Raw genomic sequence first — 19,490 nt, 5'->3', positions numbered from 1 at the left:
GCACTGCAGAGAGAAACAGAAGAAGGCCACATGAAGACAGAGGCAGAGATTGAAATGTTGTTATCACAGGCCCAGGAAGCATGGCCATGCCAACACCTTGATTTTGGACTCCTGGCCACCAGAACTATGAGAGAATAAATGGTGCCTTAAGCCACCCAGTTTGTGGCAGTTTCTTAGAGCAGCCCTAGGAAACTAATACAATAGCAGAGGAAAGGAATGAAAGTACCTGGGTCCCGAGTGATCAAACAGAGAGCAGCTGCCATGCACAACAGGACCGCTTACCTGAGGACAGTTACCTGAATAAGGTTCATACTTCTGCATTCTTTATACTGGTACGTTTTTGGGTGTCTGTTATAGCAACTTAGTTCTTTTTTACCCTGTTAATGATCTTGACAACATGGAACACTGAAGTTTCTTTCTTCCAGAAGCTGCTCTTTCACTTTCCTCCTCCTTCCTTTTTTTCTCATTCCATCTGTTTTAGAAAGCTAACTTTTTCCTGTCTTGGAATATCCCTTGTTTACTACTCTAGTTTTGTGACTGACTGCTTTTGAGTGTTGCTTTCGAGGGAGAATTGTAGAAGTTGTGAGAGATGTATGTGACAAACTTGGCATTCTGTAACACCAACCAGATTACCAGTTTTTTTTTTTTTTTGGAAGGTTTTGGAGAAAACAGCATGAATCAACCAAATTATTTGTAAGTAAAATTAGAGTAGTTTCAAGCTGTCACTTTTCTCTGCCCTACACACATTATTTGAATAAGTTGGCAGGAGAATGGTGTTTGAGTTTGTGTTAGGGAATCATGGGGATACAAACCTGGGTTTAAATTAGTGAAACTTAAAGTGGAAAATACTTTAATTCTTAGAGACAGTATAGTGTAGTCATCAAGAGGGCAGACTCTGGTGCTGGGCTGTCTGGTTGAAGCCTTATCTCAACCATTTCCTGACTGTTAGACCTTGGGAGAACACCTTAATTTCTGTGCCTCATTTTCCTCATCTGTTAAATAGGGATTGTCCTAGTTTGGGTCCCCTTGAGACAAGGACTTGGGATCAGGTTGTTTATTTGGAAGGCATCAAAGAAAAATTGCACTGGTCAGTGTTAAACAAGCAAGGAAGATTTCATTCAAGACTATGGAAATAGGGGAGAGAGACTGACCTCAACTCCTAATACAGCAGGGGCAGCTGGGAGGTTATAACCAATGGGTAGGGTGGGGGAATCAGTGGATGGACAGTTACTAAGAGGAACTTGGTTATGTGTCAAGTGTGGGGAGATTCTTGCTCAACTGGGCTCAGAAGGACAAGAACAAGCACTGGCCAGAGAGAGCTCAGAGGAGCCCGACTAAAGTTTGGCCAAAGAGAGGGGTGCTTGTCAGAAGTGACCCCAGGGAGCATGAGTGAGGAGAATATGACCAACGAGGGGGAAAAGCCAAGATAAGGTGTGTTATTGTGGTCACTGCTGTGGGCCACGGGGTAAAGATTCCTCCTAACAATGTCTGTTTGAAAGCTGGAGGCAGGAACATTTATCCACTGGATCAGATTCTCCATCGGTTGAAGGTCAAAACCTGAAGCCTTTCTTTTTAAACTTTTTATTTTGAAATGATTTTATTTTTTTTAATTTTTAAATATTTATTTTTATTTTTGGCTGCGTTGGGTCTTTGTTGCTGTGTGAGGGCTTTCTCTAGTTGGGGCGAACGGGGGCTACTCTTCGTTGCGATGTGCGGGCTTCTCATTGCAGTGGCTTCTCTTGTTGCGGAGCACGGGCTCTAGGCGCGCGGGCTTCAGTAGTTGTGGCATGTGGGCTCAGTAGTTGTGGCTCACGGCCTCTAGAGCACAGGCTCAGTAGTTGTGGTGCACGGGCCTAGTTGCTCCGCGGCATGTGGGATCTTCCTGGACCAGGGCTGAAACCCGTGTCCCCTGCATTGGCAGGTGGATTCTTAACCACTACGCCACCAGGGAAGCCCTGAAATGATTTTTGATTTACAGGAAAGTTACCAGGAGAGTACAGAGAGTTCTTATATACTTAACTCTGCTTCCCTGAAGGTTAACATCTTATATAACCAGAGATTTATCAAAAGTAAGAAATCAACATTAGTAGAATACTGTTAACTCAGCTACAGCCTTTCTTAGGAATTCACCAGGTTTTCCACTAGTGAAAGCTTTATCTGGACCAGGAACCCATCCAGGACAGCACATTTCATTTAGTGTCACATCTCCTTTGTCTCTTCCAGTCTGTGACAGTTCCTCAGTCTTTCCTTATCTTTCATGATCTTAACATTTTTGAAGCATTCTGGCCAGGTATTTTGTAGAATATCCCTCCTGATGTTTCCTCAGAATGAGGTTATGCATTTATTTTATTTTATTTTACAAGTGCTTGTAGAAATAGGATTATAGTTCTACACCCAGAAAATCAGTTAAAAACGTTATGGTAGAGAATGGCCATCACCAAAAAAATCTACAAATAATAAACACTGGAGAGGATGTGGAGAAAAGGGAGCCCTCTTGCACTGTTGGTGAGGATGTAAATTGGTGCAGCCACTATGGAGAAGAGTATGGACGTTCCTTAAAAAACGAAAACTAGGGGGGCTTCCCTGGTGGCGCAGTGGTTGGGAGTCTGCCTGCCAATGCAGGGGACATGGGTTCGGGCCCTGGTCTGGGAGGATCCCACATGCCGCGGAGCGACTGGGCCCGTGAGCCACAATTACTGAGCCTGCGCGTCTGGAGCCTGTGCTCCGCAATGAGAGGCCGCGATAGTGAGAGGCCCGCGCACCGCGATGAAGAGTGGCCCCCGCTTGCCACAACTACAGAAAGCCCACGCACAGAAACGAAGACCCAACACAGCCATAAATAAATAAATTAATAATAATAATAATAAAAAAACGAAAACTAGGGGCTTCCGTGGTGGGCCAGTGGTTAAGACTCCACACTTCCACTGCAGGAGGCACGAGTGCGATCCCTGGTTGGGGAACTAAGATCCTGTGGGCAGCCAAAAACCAAAAGAACCCCCCCCGCGCACTAAACCTAGAGTTACCATATGATCCAGCAATCCCACTCTTGGGCATATACCCAGAAAAGATGAAAACTCTAATTTGAAAAGATACATGCACCCCCAATGTTCATAGTAGCATTATTTACAATAGCCAAGACATGGAAGCAACCTAAATGTCCATCAACAGAAGAATGGGTAAAGAATATGTGGTATATATACATAATGGAATATTACTCAGCCAAAAAAAAGAAGGAAATAATGTCATTTGCAGCAACATGGGTGGAACTAGAGATTATCATACTAAGTGAAGTAAGTCAGACAGAGAAAGACAAATACCATATGATATCACTTATATGTGGAATCTAAAAAAATGATACAAATGAACTTAATTATAAAACAGAAATAGACTCACAGGCAAAGAAAACAAACTTAAGTTACCAAGGGGGAAGGCTGGGGGAGGGAGGGATAAATTAAAAGTTTGGATTAACATATACACGCTACTCTATGTAAAAGAGATAAACGACAAGGACCTACTGTATAGCGCAGGGAGCTATATTCAATATCTTGTAATAACCTATAATGGAAAAGAATCTGAAAAAGAATATATAAATATAAATATATATACCTATATATATTTATATCTGAATAGCTTTGCTGTACACCTGAAACTAATACAACATTGTAAATCAACTATACTTCAATTAAGAAAAACACTGTGGTGAAATAGGTATAGCATAAAATTTGCCATTTTAACCATTTTAAGTGCTCAGTTTAGTGACATTAAATACACGCACATTGGGAGTTCCCTGGTCATCTAGTGGTTTGGATTTGCTGCTTTCACTGCTGTGGCCCGCGTTCAATCCCTGATCGGGGAACTGAGATCCCACAAGCCTGCAGCACGGCTGAAAAACAACAACAAAAAAACCCCTCAGAAAACAACAACAAAACCCCCCACTCACATTGTTGTGCAGGCGTCACCACCATCCATCTCCAGAGCTCTTTTCGTCATCAAACTGAAACTCTGTCCCCAGTAAATACTAACTGCCCATTCCCCTCTTCTACAACCTCTGGCAACCATCATCTACTTTTTGTCTCTATGGATTTGACTGTTCTAGGTATGAGGTTATGCATTGCTGGCAGGAATTCATAGAAGTGATGTTGTATTGTCTTTGTTTTAAGTCTGTTTGGACTGCAATAACAAAACACCATAGATGGGGTGGCTTAAGCAACAAACAGTTATTTCTTACAGTTCTGGAGGCTGGGAAGACCAAGAACAAGGGATGGGCAGATTTGCCATCCGGTGAGGGCTTCCTGGTTCATAGACGGCATCTTCTTGCTATGTCTCCACATAGCACAAGGGTTGAGGGAATGATCTGGAGTCTGTTTTATAAGGGCATTAGTTCCATTCATGAAGGCTCCATCCTCATGACCTAATCACCTCCCGAAGGCCTCACCTCTTTTTTTTTTTTTTTAAAAAAACATTTATTTATTTATTTATTTTTGGCTGCGTTGGGTCTTCGTTGCTGCGTGTGGGCTTTCTCTAGTTGCAGCCAGCGGGGGCTACTCTTCATTGCGGTGCGCGGGCTTCTCATTGTGGAGCACAGGCTCTAGGCGCGTGGGCTTCAGTAGTGTCACGCTGACTGAGTAGTTGTGGCTCGTGGGCTCTAGAGCACAGTCTCAGTAGTTGTGGCGCATGGGCTTAGTTGCTTTGTGGCACGTGACCAGGGCTCGAACCCGTGTGCCCTGAATTGGCAGGCGGATTCTTAACCACTGAGCCACCAGGGAAGCCCAAAGCCCCACCTCTTAATACCACTACACGGGCACTTAGACTCTTAACATATGAAATTTGGAAGGACACAGACTTTAAGTTTATGGCAGTCCTTTTGATTATATCCTGTTAGGGAACATGTGATGTGGTACGTTGATGTTAACCGTAACAAGCTGCACCCCAGGGGTCTTCAACCCCACACTTTCCTCCAGCCTGCAGGGTTGGAGAAGTCTGGATTAAATGAAAAGATGTGTGGCATAGTCTTGAGATGGGACACAGTCAGCAAGAGGTCACGTGAAGCTGGCAGGAACTGTCCCTTGAGGCTGAAAGCAGAAGGGGCTGAAAGAAAGGGACATGTAGCACTAGAGGGTCTGCTGCAGAAAGGATGACAAAACAGCCCATCAGCTCCCAAGAGTATGCTCAAGAGTAAATAGGTTAATATGGTGCTTGGTACATAGCAAGCTCAACAAGGGTGTTAGCTACTACTACAAGATGCCAACTCTGGGGCAGTATCTGTCCGAGACTGTCAAACTGTGGACCCCACCAGCTTGCCCAGTGGCAGCACCTTTATTTCTTGGCATTTCCTAAGACCAAGAAGCTAAGCAGTCCCAGTAGCACTGAGACCAAACATTTTGTGTCTCTCAAGAAATATTTCAGAAACCAACAAAAGTAAAATGACTGAAGCTGGAGGACTTAGGTAACTTCAGCTTCTGCTCCTGCCTTGTAGTAAGTCTATTCTCCATACAGCAGCCAGAGGGAGCCTTTGTTTTTCCTTTTAGCAAAGTTTTCACATTTGCATATCACTTATGTTTTTGCTTTAAAAAATTGAAGCGAAGTTCACAAAACATAAAGTTAATCATTTAAATATGAACAATTCAGTGACGTTTAGTACATTCACAGGGTTGTGCAACTGTAGGCAGATAAGGTAGGGGTCCCCAGAGAAAGAGAACCAGACATGGCTTTCTTTTCTCTTCTTTTCTTTCTTGGTTGCGCCTCCCGGTATGTGGGATCTTAGTTCCCCAACCAGGGATCGAACCTGTGCCCACTGCATTGGAAATGTGGAGTCTTAACTACTGGACCTCCTGGAAAGTCCCAGGCATGGCTTTTTTTTTTTTTTTTAATATTTATTTATTTGGCTGTGCCAGTTCTTAATTGCAGCTTGTGGGACCTTTAGTTGTGGCATGTGGGATCCAGTTCCTTGCCAGGGATCAAACCCGGGCCCCCTGCACTGGGAGTGCAGAGTCTTAACCACTGGAACACCAGGGAAGTGCCCAGGACTGGCTTTCTTGACATAAGTGAAGCCATTTCCGGCCTAAGCCATTTTGTGATCTAAACCTGGATGCAGTGCTTGCCCTTGAACACGTCTCAGTAATCAGTGATCTTCAGGGAAGTGAGGGAATGCAGGAACACAGGAAAAGTAGTCAAGAAACAATAGTTCGGTGATAGAACAGAGTCCTAGTTCCTCCTCGAGGGTATACATAAAAACCTGAGGGTTTCCCTGGTGGCGCAGTGGTTGAGAGTCCGCCTGCCGATGCAGGGGACACGGGTTCGTGCTCCGGTTCAGGAGGATCCCATATGCCGCGGAGCAGCTGGGCCCGTGAGCCATGGCCGCTGAGCCTGCGCGTCCGGAGCCTGTTGCTCCGCAACGGGAGAGGCCACAACAGTGAGAGGCCCGCGTACCGCAAAAACCCCACGAAAACCTGATACATGTCTTTGAGTTCTGCAGGAACTAAGGCTCCCACCGAGGTGGAGGATGGCATGATGGTGTTGACCCTCGCGACTCAGGCAACTAAAGCTTGGACTCTGTCGACCTTTGCTCCAATTCTATGCTGAGTTCTCCTCTGCTCAAGCCCCTTCATGAATATACACGTCCCCTTAGCTTAAAACCTTGCCAATATTGCTGTTTGGGGAGACACTGCTTTGGGAAATATCCCCAGTGTTCCCCTTACTTGCTGCAGGTAATAAATCCTTCCTTCTTCCCATATTTGGCTTTGTTGTGCCTTTTGGCTCAATATCCTACCAGGAGGCAAACTCAGTTTTTGGGTAACACAACCATCACCTCTATCTAATTCCAGAATATTTTCATCACTCTAAAGGAAATTCTGTACTCAGTAATCATGAATTGAATGTAATAGCCAGAACCCCCATAGTATTGGGGTTACTTGGAAGGTTTTTTTTATGCCTTGTGTGGGGCTGCACCCTTTGTCATGCCCTTATATTACTCAACTTTGCTTTTTTCCCCACTTCTCATTGAGGTGCAAGCTGAGTAAACAATCAATTAAATCACTCACTGATTTGTTTGTGGACAATCATTTATTTTGTGTCAGGTGCTGGACCAGATGGTGAAGCTACAGGGATGGAAAAACTTGCCCTTGCCTCAAGGTAGTTACACTTAATAGAGGAGGTGAAGCAATTCAGGCATGGTAAGTATCAGAGGCTGGCAAACTATGGCCCCAGGGCCAAATCTGGCCCTCCACCTGTGTTTGTAAGTAAAGTTTTATTGGAACACAGACATGCCCATTTGTTTACCTATTGTCTATGGTTACTTTCATGCTACAAGGGCAGAGCTGAGTCATTTCAAAAGAGACCATTTGACCAGAAAAGCTGAAAATATTTACTTCCTGGTCCTTTAAGAAAAAAAGGCTCATCAACCCTTGGTATATATAATTATGGCAAATTTAAAGTGTGGACAGAGAGCCTTGGAAACTGAAGAAGAGCAGCTAGCTGGGGGTGGGAACAGTTGCAGTGGTAGGAAAGGCGTGCTGGTGCTAAAACTTAGATCCGTAAATGGATAAATCTTAAGCATACAGCTCGATGAATTTTTACATTTGTATACACCCAAGTAACCACTACTAGCTTCCAGAGGTAGGACATTTCCAACTTCTCGGAGGCTCTCAAAATCACTGGTGTAAAGGACACTGTGTCGTAAGTCACTTCATCCAGCTTTTCATTTGCACTCTCTCCTGCTATGTCCTTCCAACTTGCTCGCCTCACTGCTGCCTGGAACTCTGGGGCGGATGCTTCGGATCGCATGTGTCTGAAAGGCTTGGAGTCCCTGTGGTTCTCACCGGTTGGTCTTCGAACTGCATTACCCATTCTGGCGCGTGACACCCACAGGAGGGTACAGGAAATCTGTCGCCGTACCCAGATATTAGACGTTGTCTCCGAAAGAGTTCTTTTATTTACCCTTTCCGTCTAATTTGATCCACAAATGTGACTTTATTCACAAATCCTACCTGGATTTTGATTATTTATTTTTTTCTAATATTTGGAAAGAATGTCAGCCTTACAAAAAATGTTACCAAAATAGCAGAAGAAATTCCATTCCTAGGTATACACCCCAAGGAACTGGAAAGAGGTACTTTGGAAGCAAAAACTTGTACACAAATGTTCAGAGCAGCATTATTCATAACTGCCGAAAGGAGGGAACTACCCAAATATCTATCAATGGCTAAATAGATGAACGTTGTATATCCACACAATGGAAAATTATTCAGCCGTAAAAAGGAATGAAGCACTGTCTTGTGGGGGGAATGTTTTGAGATTCTGCAAATATCCTATTTCTCAGCAAACTTTTTTTTTTTTTGGTGGTACGCGGGCCTCTCACTGCTGTGGCCTCTCCCGTTGCGGAGCACAGGCTCCGGACGCGCAGGCTCAGCGGCCATGGCTCACGGGCCCAGCCGCTCCGCGGCATGTGGGATCCTCCCGGACCGGGGCACGAACCCGTGTCCCCTGCATCGGCAGGCGGACTCTCAGCCACTGCGCCACCAGGGAAGCCCCTCTCATCAAACTTTTGACCACTAATTTTCATGCAACATTTGTTCTTTTGTGTCTGTCTTATTTTGCTTAGCATAATGTACCTGGAGTTTTAAGATGAGAAATTGTATTTTTCTTCCCGCTCTTAGAATGAGCACAGGTGTTATGAACTCAGATCAGGAGGGTTTTCCAAGTTTTTTCATGTCTTCTTAGCAACTCTGCTCTTCTGAATATCTCCAATACCTTTACCCACAAGTTGGAAGAAGAGAAATAAGACAGGTAGAGATAGAGGGAAACATATTTATTTACTTTCTCTATAACTCTTAATTAACTATTTTCAGAATAGAACCAAATACTTCTCCTTTTGCCCTGGGATGAGTTAGTGATTTGAAATGGCTTTCTTTTCCCCAAATCCCAATTCTTCTTTTTTTGTCTCACTGTGACTATAATTTGTGGTCTGTCTGTAGCATTTGACATTATGACCACTCTTTGTCCTTAAACGTGTTCTCTGCCATTGTGTCTTAGTTTTGTTTTTCTGATAGTTTATTTGGAAAGTGGCTTCAGGAAGTAGTAGCAGAGAAGCTGGGAGAGGGAGACAAGTAAGAAGGGAACCCCAATAAAGGCTGCATTGTTGAGCTGGTTATCACTGCAGGCACATGGTGAAGAATACACCTCAATATGGGCCCTGTGTAGGAGGGAGTTTGGGACATTCACCCACTGACTCCCTTTCTCCATGGGCTCAGAGTTTCCTCCCGTGGGCTTGATCTCCCCTGTACTCCTGGGCTGCACCTGCATTCAGAGGAGCCTCCTGTAGCTTAAGAAAATCTCTGAGGCAGCAAAAGGAGTTATCATGGAGTGTACTTGAGGTGGGAGGCATTGTGGATGCACAGAACTTATGCCGCTTCTGTGTTGAAATCAGAGGTGGGCTAAGGGCATGGGACATGGGGCAAAAAAGTGTCTGCCTTGGGTTTTCAATTTACTATCTGTACAGGGTTGAGTAGCGTCCCCTCAAAAGTCATGTCCACCTGGAACCTCAGAATGTGACCTTATTTGGAAATAAAGTCTTTGCAATGTAATTAGTTAAGTTGAGGTCATCCTGTATTAGGATAGGCTTCGTATTAGGGTTCGCCAGTGAAACAGAACCAATAGATCTTCTGTCTGTCATCTATCTATGTATCTGTGTGTCTATCCGTGTATCTGTTTCCATTTATTTCAGTCTTTATAAAATTCTCTTAATGGAAAAAATTTCCATTCCCTGGAAGACTATAAAAGGCACCTGGAACAGTTCTTTGCTCAAAAAGATAAAAAGTTTTGGGAAGATGGAATTTTGAAGTTGTCTGAAAAATGGCAGAAGGTAGTGGAACGAAAGGGCGAAGACATTGTTCAATAAAGTTCTTGGTGACTTATTTTTACTTAAAAACCAAAGGAAGTTTTTGGCCAACCCAATATTTATCTATGTATCTATCTGTGTATCTAACTATGTAGCTATCTATATATCTATTTCTCTATCTATCTACCTCCATCTCCATTTCTTTCTCTATATACCTACATACATCTATATCTATATATATTTGAAGAGCTTTCCTCCCCTCCCCCTCCCTCCCTCCCCTCCCCCTCCCTCCCCTCCCCTCCCCCCTTCCCCCTCCCTCCCCTCCCCCCAACCCTCTCCTCCCCTCCTCTTCCCTCCTCCCCCTCCCCTCTCCTCCCCTCCTCTTCCCTCCTCCCCCTCCCCCCTCCCACAGGTACATCCAGAAATAAGGTTAAACCTTATAAATTTTAAAAAAATAATTAAAAAATAAAATAAGTTTATTTATGGCATTGGGTCTTCGTTGCTGCACGTGGGCTTTCTCTAGTTGTGGCGAGTGGGGGTTACTCTTCGTTGCGGTCTGTGGGCTTCTCATTGTTGTGGCCTCTCTTGTTGTGGAGCACAGGCTCTAGGCACACGGGCTTCAGTAGTTGTGGCATGTGGACTCAGTAGTTGTGGCTCATGGGATTAGTTGCTCTGTGGCTTGTGGGATCTTCCTGGACCAGGGCTCAAACCTGTGTCCCCTGGACTGGCAGATGGATTCTTAACCAATGTGCCACCATGGAAGTCCCTCTATTTTATATATAGTAGTGTGTATCTGTTAATCCCAAATTCCCAATTTATCTTCTCCCCTGACCTTTCCACTTTGGTAACCATTAGTTTGTTTTCTATGTCTGTGTTTACTTCTGTTTTTGTTTTTTGCTTTTTGTTTTTTTGGCTGTGTTGGGTCTTCATTGCTGGGCGCAGGCTTTCTCTCTAGTTGCAGCAATCAGGGGCTACTCTTCATTGCCGTGCGTGGGCTTCTCATTGTGGTGGCTTCTCTTGTTGCTGAGCATGGGCTCTAAGCATGCGGGCTTCAGTCGTTGCAGCATGCGGGCTCAGTAGTTGTGGTGTGTGGGCTCTAGGGCACGTGGGCTTCAGTAGTTGTGGCACACAGGCTTAGTTGCTCTGCGGCATGTGGGATCTTCCCAGACCAGGGATCAAACACGTGTCCCCTGCATTGGCAGTCAGATTCTTTTATTTATTTATTTTTTTTTTGCGGTACGCGGGCCTCTCATGACGTTGTGGCCTCTCCCGTTGCGGAGCACAGGCTTCGGACGCGCAGGCTCAGCGGCCATGGCTCACGGGCCCAGTTGCTCCGCGGCATGTGGGATCTTCCCGGACCGGGGCACGAACCCGCGTCTCCTGCATTGGCAGGCGGACCCCCAAACACTGCGCCACCAAGGAAGCCCAGCAAGACCTTTCTTGATTGGGTCTGGATTAGCTCTTCAACTTTACTTCCTGCTGCCACTCATGCCTACCCTAAGGGCAAGCCACACCGAAATCTGTGCTGTGTTCTTATGGCTGTGGGCCTTTACACAACTTTTTCATCAGTCTTGACTGTCTCTTAGTCATCTATGTAATTCCTTTTGTACTCAATGCTCAGTTCAAGCATCACTTCTTTCCAGAAGTTTTTTCTTATCCTTTGAGTTAGGCCCCTCCCACCTCTGTGAATTAATAGTACTTATCACAATGTTGTAATAATTAGCTTTCTCCTCTAAGGGCAGTATAGCAAAGTGGCTAAGAACCTAGACTCCAGAGTCAGTCTGCCTGAATTTGAATCCTGCTTTTGTTTCTTATTAGCTATTTACATAAACTCTGTGACTCTGCTTACATACATCTAAAAAAGGAGAAAATAATAGTATCTTCCTCCTATTACACTTAAAAGGTTTTAATAAATTTATATAAATATATAAATATGTTTAGATATAATATAAATATATGAATATATTATTTATAAGGTATTTCTTTAAAAATATTTATTTATTTAATTAATTTATTTGGCTGGGCTGGGTCTTGGTTGTGGCACATGGGATCTTCATTGCAGCATGTGGGATCTTTAGTTGCGGCATGCAGGATCTTTTAGTTGTGGCATGTAGGATCTTTAGTTGTAGCATGCGGGATCTTTTAGTTGCAGCATGTGGGATCTTTTAGTTGCAACATGTGGGATCTTTAGTTGCGGCATGTGAACTCTTAGTTGCAACATGTGGGATCTATTTCTCTGACCAGGGATCAAACCCAGGCCCCCTGCATTGAGAGCAAAGAGTCTCAGCCACTGGACCACCAGGGAAGTCCCTATAAGGTATTTAGTATACACTGTGGATGCTCGTTATTGTAGTAGTCATCTATTGCTGCATAAGAAAAGAACCCCCCAATACTCAGTATCTTGAAATGACAATGTTTTAAACATTCTTCTTTTGAAATATAGGCATTCAAAGCTAATCTCTCTCTAATCACTTCTTTAGCAGCATCCCACAACTTTTTACATGTTACATTTTCATTATCATACAGTTAAAAATATTTTCTAATTTCCACTGTGATTATTTTCCTTTGATCTATAGGTCATTTAGAGCTATGTGGTTAAATTTCCAAACAATTGGGACTTTTCTAGTTATCTTTCTGTTGTTGATTTCCAGTTTAATTCCACTGTGGTCATACTCTGTATGATTTCAGTCTTTCAAAATTTATTGAGACTTGCTTTCCAGCCTAGCATATGGGCTACTTTGGTGAATGTTCCAAAAGTAACTATCTTTTAATCTTGCCTACACATCTGAGGGTTGACTGGGACTTGGCTGAGGCATGTGAGGATCAGCCGGCCTGCCTTGATTCGTGCATGAGCTTCTCTGTAGATTGCATCCAGGTCCACTTCTACTCTGTATGTGTTTATTCTGGGGCCTCAGCCAAAGAAGTAGCTGTTCCCAGGGGGAAGCTCTCTGCCTGGTAATGACAGAGACAAGAGGGCAAGTGGAAACACATGAGGTCTTTTGAGGTCTAGGCTTGTAAATGACATAGTGATTCTTCCACTACATTCCATTGACCAAAGCAGGGCATATGACCCAGTATCAACGCGTATTAACTATGTCTTCTTTTTTTTTTTCTGTATTCTGATGCTTTGACATCTGGGGTCTTGCTGACCCTGCAGATACTGCCCCTCCTAGGGTTAGTCATTTCCTAGAGATAATAAACAACTTGCCTATGAATGTACCTTTCACGTGCAAACCGAGCAATCCTGAGTTCACACTCCAACCACCTCTTTTATTGGGCTCTTGCACTCAGGGCCACTATCCACCTGACCTAATCAACTCAAGTCCAGGTATTGGACAACTAGGGGCAGCATCTATGCCCAGAGACTGCTGAAAGTACTCAAACTAGCCAATCCCAAGTCTGTTTACCCAGCCTCACCTGTTTCCTCCTAAGGGAAACACAATAAAGTCTCCTACCCACACTTCCCCTTCCCTCTTCCTCTGGCTGACCCTGGTGCATCCATGTGTGGCCTCACATGGCTTGTCATGAACCCCTCCTTATGGGAACTTGGAGTAATAAACTATCTTTTCAATGGAAATCATCTCCTGATCTATTGGTCTTACTATAAGTCAAGCTTTCTAAAATACATTTTTATTTTATTATTTTATTTCATTTATTTTGCCTCGCTGGGCAGCTTGCGGGATCTTAGTTCCCCGACCAGGGATCAAACCTCGGACCATGGCAGTGAAAGCACGGGGTCCTAACCACTGAACAGCCAGGGAATTCCCCCTAAAATGCACTATTTTAAAACACAAGGGGCAGGGATTCTACCTCTCGTGAGAATGACAGTAAAGTCCCATGGTGCAGGGTATGGTTTGGGGAGGGGTAAAGAAATGGGACCAGTAATTCAATCGACCACACTTGTTACTACTTCTCTTTGTTACTATTTACTCTTGTTACTACTTCTCTTGTACTCCTCCCTGTACTACAAGCTTCCAAGGGCAGGAACTGGCAGAATCCTCTGTGTTTTCCGAAGCTTAGCATAGCACCTAGAACGTAAGCACTCCATGAATGTATATCAAACAAATCAATTAATAATAGGAAGCCCAACTATTCTGGCACCCTGATAGACTTGGATAAGGTGATGTTGCTTCCCAGACAGCAGAGAAACTGTCCTGGTTCCACAGCTGGGCACTTTGACCCAGATTTGGAAAGAGAGGAAAAGGGTATGTTTTCATGCATCGCTTCCGCACTCTCTCATTTTCTCAAAATCTCTGCTTGACATTCCATCACTGTGGGATGTCGAGGTCCCCACGCGGCATTTGTCTGACATGCTGTGAAAGGGCGTTTTGAACATCTTTATTTCGGGATTTTGACAGCATCGCCTTCACACCCATCAACTCCTTCCACTCAATCTGTTCCCGCAAGGGCAGAGACATTTCTACTTATCTTTGTGTTGACCGGGAGTTGCAGATGCCTATTTTGTCTTGCAGATATTCTGTCTTTTTTTTCTCACCAGCTTCAAAATATTCTAACAACCCACATTCCAAGATTCGCATCTATCCTAAGGTTCCCTGGCCCTGAAATGGTTTATGCAAATCTTGAAAGCATTCCTACTTTCAGAGGAGAAAAATGGCTCTTTAATCTGGACAACACAATTTGCTTGTGGGTAGAGATTGGAAAATGTAGATCATCCATGGCGAATGTGTATTGATAACCAAGTATTTTCTGAAAATCTCCAATATTCTTCCTCTATATCCTTTATTAAACTCTAACTTGGGGGGCATTTTGATACCCAGATTCCATACTTGAATTAATTAAAATTTTGGCAATAGACTAGGTAACTTGTTCTTCTAACATTTTATTTTGAAAATGTTCAAACCTATAGAAAAATTACAAGAACAGTCAATGAACATCCACAAACACTTCACCTAGACTCTCCAATTATTAACATTTTCCATGTTATTTTCACCTCCCTATGTCTCTGTCTGTCTTTATATGTATATGTATATACATTTATACACGTATTATTTTTCACAGTTTCATTGACATATAACATTGTATAAGTTTCAGGTGTACAACATGATGATTTGATATATGTATATATATATTTTTTATTTTTTTGAAGTATAGTTGATTTACAATGTCGTTAGTTTCGGGTATGCAGCATAGTGATTCAGTTATACATATATGCATATTTATGTATACACACATATATGTATATTTTTCAGATTCTTTTCCCTTATAGGTTGTTACAAAATATTGAGTATAGCTCCCTGTGCTAGACAGTAGGTCCTTGTTTATTGACATATGTATGTATTGTGAAATGATTACCATAGTAAGTTTAGTTAACATTCATCATTGCACATAGTTCAAAAATCTTTTTATTGTGAAGAGAACTTTTCAGATCTGCTCCCTAAGACTTTTTTTTTTTACTTAAAATTAAAAAAAAATCAGTTTTAACTTCTTCGCATCTCATTTTCTCTATTTGTAATACGTAGTGAGGAGAGGTGGGACAGCTGCTACCTCACAAGGTTGTTGTAAGGATTGAACAAAATAACCCACAGAAAAGGCTTTGTCTAGTGTCTGGCATACAGTGTGTGCTCAGCAAATATTATAATCATTCCTCATACCCCATCACAGTGCCTTGCAAGTAGTATATCCCTCAATTGTTAAATGACAAATAAAATCAAGAATTTCAATAGAATATTTTAATATATGTTAACACTGATAGTGGTCCCAGGTTATCAATAGGACAGACCATTACCAGGGACATAAGCTCTTTTTTTTTTTTTTTTCGGTATGCGGGCCTCTCACTGTTGTGGCCTCTCCCGTTGCAGAGCACAGGCTCTGGACGCGTAGGCTCAGCGGCCATGGCTCACGGGCCCAGCCGCTCCGCGGCATGTGGGATCTTCCCGGACGGGGGCACGAACCTGCGTCCCCTGCATCGGCAGGCGGACTCTCAACCACTGCGCCACCAGGCAAGCCCCATAAGCTCTTTTTTTAAAAATTAATTTTTATTGGAGTATGGTTGCTTTACAATGTTGTGCTAGTTTCTTGCTGTACAGTAAAGTGATCAGTCATATGTATACATATATCCACTCTACTCCCTTAGATCTTATTTTCAAATATATAATACAGTATTGTTAACTTTAGTCACCATGCTGTACATGACCCTGATTCTTTTCAACAGCACAGGTTGAGTACTTTGTAGAATGCCCCTCAGTTTGGCTTTATCTGAGTTTCCTCCTGATTAATGCCATTTTGGTGCAAAAGTTGTGGAAGTGGTGTTGTGCTCACCTCTGGGCATGGCTGGGGACTTTTTGGCTCTAGTGTGCACTTGGATTTTGTCTCACATGGATAAAAAGAAAATGGTGCTAGTTTAACAACGAACACGAAGAGCACTATCTGGGAAGTTTATTGGATTGTGGGTTTGGTAATCTGCGAGGAACATTTAACCCAGTGATTCTTGACCTGGGGTGCCTTTTCTCCTTGGAGAGTTTGATAAAGCTGGAGACATTTTTAATTGTCGTGAATGGGGTCAGAGGGGGCTACTGCCATCTAGTGGGTGGAGGCCAGGGATGCTTGTGAACTTCCTATAATGCACAGGACGGCCCTCACTGCAAAGAAGGATCTGGACCCAACTGTGCAGAGGTTGAGAAACCCCGGTCTCTGTTTATATGAAACCTACTGAGCTGTCATGCCCCCAGAAAGGCCCAGGTGTTGGTACTATTCCATGAGATTCAGGTTTAGTAAAAATACAGCCACTGGCCAATGAACTCACAAGTGTAGGTAGTGTTCTACATGAGGGGCAAGTTTTTCGCTAACACCACAAGGGTCTCTGGCCCAATGAGTGGAGTTTGATAGTAATACTTGCTACAAATGTATGATTTTAATGTACAAAAGCTCTAAGGAGAGATGAAAACATTTTAAAGATGGCCTGTGTTTTCTTCTGCTTTTCTCCATGATTTCTTAATCTTGGACCTCTCAGGAATTATTTGGCCTTTCTGTCTGCAGACTAACTTGGTGTATCCTGCTGTACGATCCTAAAAAGGGAGCTCACTCAGTGGGTCTGATTTGGTGGATGCTTGCCCGGGAAGTTCTGCACATGCGTGGCACCATCTCCCGTGAACATCCATGGGAGGTCATGCCTGATTTCTACTTCAACAGAGATCCTGAAGAGATTGAAAAGGAAGAGCAGGTGGCAGCTGTGAAGGCTGTGACCAAGGAAGAATTTCAGGGTGAATGGACTGCTCCAGCTCCTGAGTTCACTGCTACTCAGCCTGAGGTGTTGGACTGGTCCGAAGGTGGGCAGGTGCCCTCTGTGCCTATTCAGCAGTTCCCCACTGACTGGAGCACTCAGCCTGCCACCGAAGACTGGTCTGCAGCTCCCACTTCTCAGGCCACTGAATGGGTAGGAACAACCACTGAGTGGTCTTAAGCTGCTCTTCCACAAACTCTTAAAATGGAAGTAGGTGAACAGAAAATAAACAGTTTCTAAAAAAAAAAAAAACAAAAAATACAGAAGGTTGGAGCATGGGGGCTGTATGCCTGTGGGTTGAGAGAATTCTAGAGGACCGAGGATGGGATTTGAACTCAAACAGGAAACAATAGGGAGGAAGAAGAAAATGAAAACCTATTAAAAAGTCAACACTGAGATATTCCAAAATTTCCATAAGTCAGATATTGTAAAGCAAGTCATTCATTTGTTCATTTATCCGTTCCTTCAATAATATGTACTGTGTACCTACTATGGGCCAGGTACTTTCTAGATGTCTGAGCTACAGGAGTGAATAAACAAAGCTCCCATCCTCAAGGGGTTTCAATTCGAGTGGAGGTTGGTGGATAATAAACACGAGACATAGAGACTTCCCTGGTGGTCCAGTGGTTAAGACTCCACGCCCCCAGTGCAGGGGAACTAGATTGGTCAGGGAACTAGATCCCACATGTCACAACCAAGACCCAGTGCAGCCAAAGTAAATAAATAAATATTAAAACCTCCTGAGACATAAAGTATGTTAAAAGGTGGTAAAACGTGGTCCAAAAGGATACATGCACCCCAATGTTTATTGCAGCACTGTTTACAATAGCCAAGACATGGAAGCAACCTAAATGTCCATCGACAGAGGAATGGATAAAGAAGATGTGGTACCTATATACAATGGAATATTACTCAGCTATTAAAAAGAATGAAATAATGCCATTTGCAGCAACATGGATGGAACTAGAGATTATCATACTAAGCGAATTAGTCAGACAGAGAAAGTGAAATATCGTATGATATTGCTTATATACGGAATCTAAAAAAAATGATACAGATGAACTTATTTACAAAACAGAAACAGACTCACAGACTTAGAGAATGAACTTATGGTTACGGCGGCGGGGGAGGGGAGGGGGTGGGGTGAGGGGAGGGATAGTTAGGGAGTATGGGATTGACATGTACACACTGTTATTTTTAAAATGGATAACCAGGGACTTCCCTGGTGGCTCAGTGGTTAAGAATCTGCCTGCCAATGCAGGGGACACGGGTTTGATCCCTGGTCTGGGAAGATCCCACATGCTGCGGAGTAACTAAGCCCGTGCACCACAGCTACTGTGTCTGAGAGCCACAACTACTGAGCCGGTGTGCCACAACTACTGAAGCCCACACCTAGAGCCCGTGTTCTGCAACAAGAGAAGCCACCGCAGTGAGAAGACTGAGCACCAAAACGAAGACCCAATGCAGCCAAAAATAAAGTAAAAAAATAAAAAATAAATAAAATGGATAACCAACAAGGACCTACTGTATAGTACAGGGAAGTCTGCTCAATATTATATAACAACCTAAATGGGAAAAGAATTTGAAAAAGAATAGATACATGTATATGTATGACTGAATCATTTTGCTGTACACCTGAAACACAATATTGTTAATCAACTATATTCCAATATAAAATAAAAAGTTACTTCCTAAAAGAAAAAGGTGGTAAATACTATGGAAGAAAGAATATAGAACAGGGTAAGTGGATCGGGGGTGCTGGGGAGTGAGTTGTAATTTCAGGGGGTTAGAAATGTGGGAACTGAGTAAACTTGTTGCAGGTGGATGAGGAAGCTGGGAGGAAGGAACTTTCTAGGCAGTGGGAACAGCAAGTTCAAAGGCCCTGAGGTAGGACCATGCCTAGTATGTTTGAGCAACAGCAAAGAAGTCAGTGTGGCTGGAGGGAGTAGGTGAGGGGGAGAGTGGGAGGAGGCGAGGGCAGGGAGTTGTTGGCGGCAGACTGTGCAGGGCTTTGGGGGATGTGGGAAGGACTTTGGCTTTTATCCCAATGAAGTGGGAGCTGTGCAAAGTTCTGAGCAGGGGAGGCCAGTGACTGGACTCAGGTGCTCACTGGCGTCCTCTGGCTGCTGCAGGGGGAACAGACCATCAGGGATGAGGGCAGGAACCAGGAGACCTGGGCAGAAACAACAGCCCTGGTCCATGTGGGAAATGATGGAGGCTTAGACCAGGGTGTTAACAATTTGTGTTATTTTAGATCATCCATTTTCACCTTTTGCATTTTTGTATGATAAATTCATTATTATGGGTTACAAATTTATTGGAATGGTCTGGGCAAAAGAAATTACATACGGCAAAGGAGCTCAGGTGGTTAAAAAAGTTGGATGTTGCTAAATTTAATATATGTACAACTCTAAG

The 19,490-nt window shown here is 43.5% G+C and overlaps 1 non-coding gene across 1 annotated transcript; it reads left to right on the top strand.

Moving 5' to 3' along the window:
- The first annotated feature begins 16,537 nt into the window (after positions 1-16,537).
- LOC115803117 (small nucleolar RNA SNORA62/SNORA6 family) lies at positions 16,538-16,698 on the top strand. Its single transcript, XR_004023776.1, has one exon. It is a non-coding gene; the product is annotated as a small nucleolar RNA SNORA62/SNORA6 family (small nucleolar RNA).
- The last annotated feature ends 2,792 nt before the right edge of the window (positions 16,699-19,490 follow it).

This window comes from Delphinapterus leucas, unplaced genomic scaffold (genome assembly GCF_059928025.1).
Source record: "Delphinapterus leucas isolate spDelLeu-1000000601 "Yukka" unplaced genomic scaffold, BTC_Dleu_Yukka2 spDelLeu_asBTCV2_sq25, whole genome shotgun sequence".
NCBI lineage: Eukaryota > Metazoa > Chordata > Mammalia > Artiodactyla > Monodontidae > Delphinapterus > Delphinapterus leucas.
Note: the sequence above shows the minus strand (reverse complement) of the source record. Positions and strands in the feature narration are given on the sequence as shown.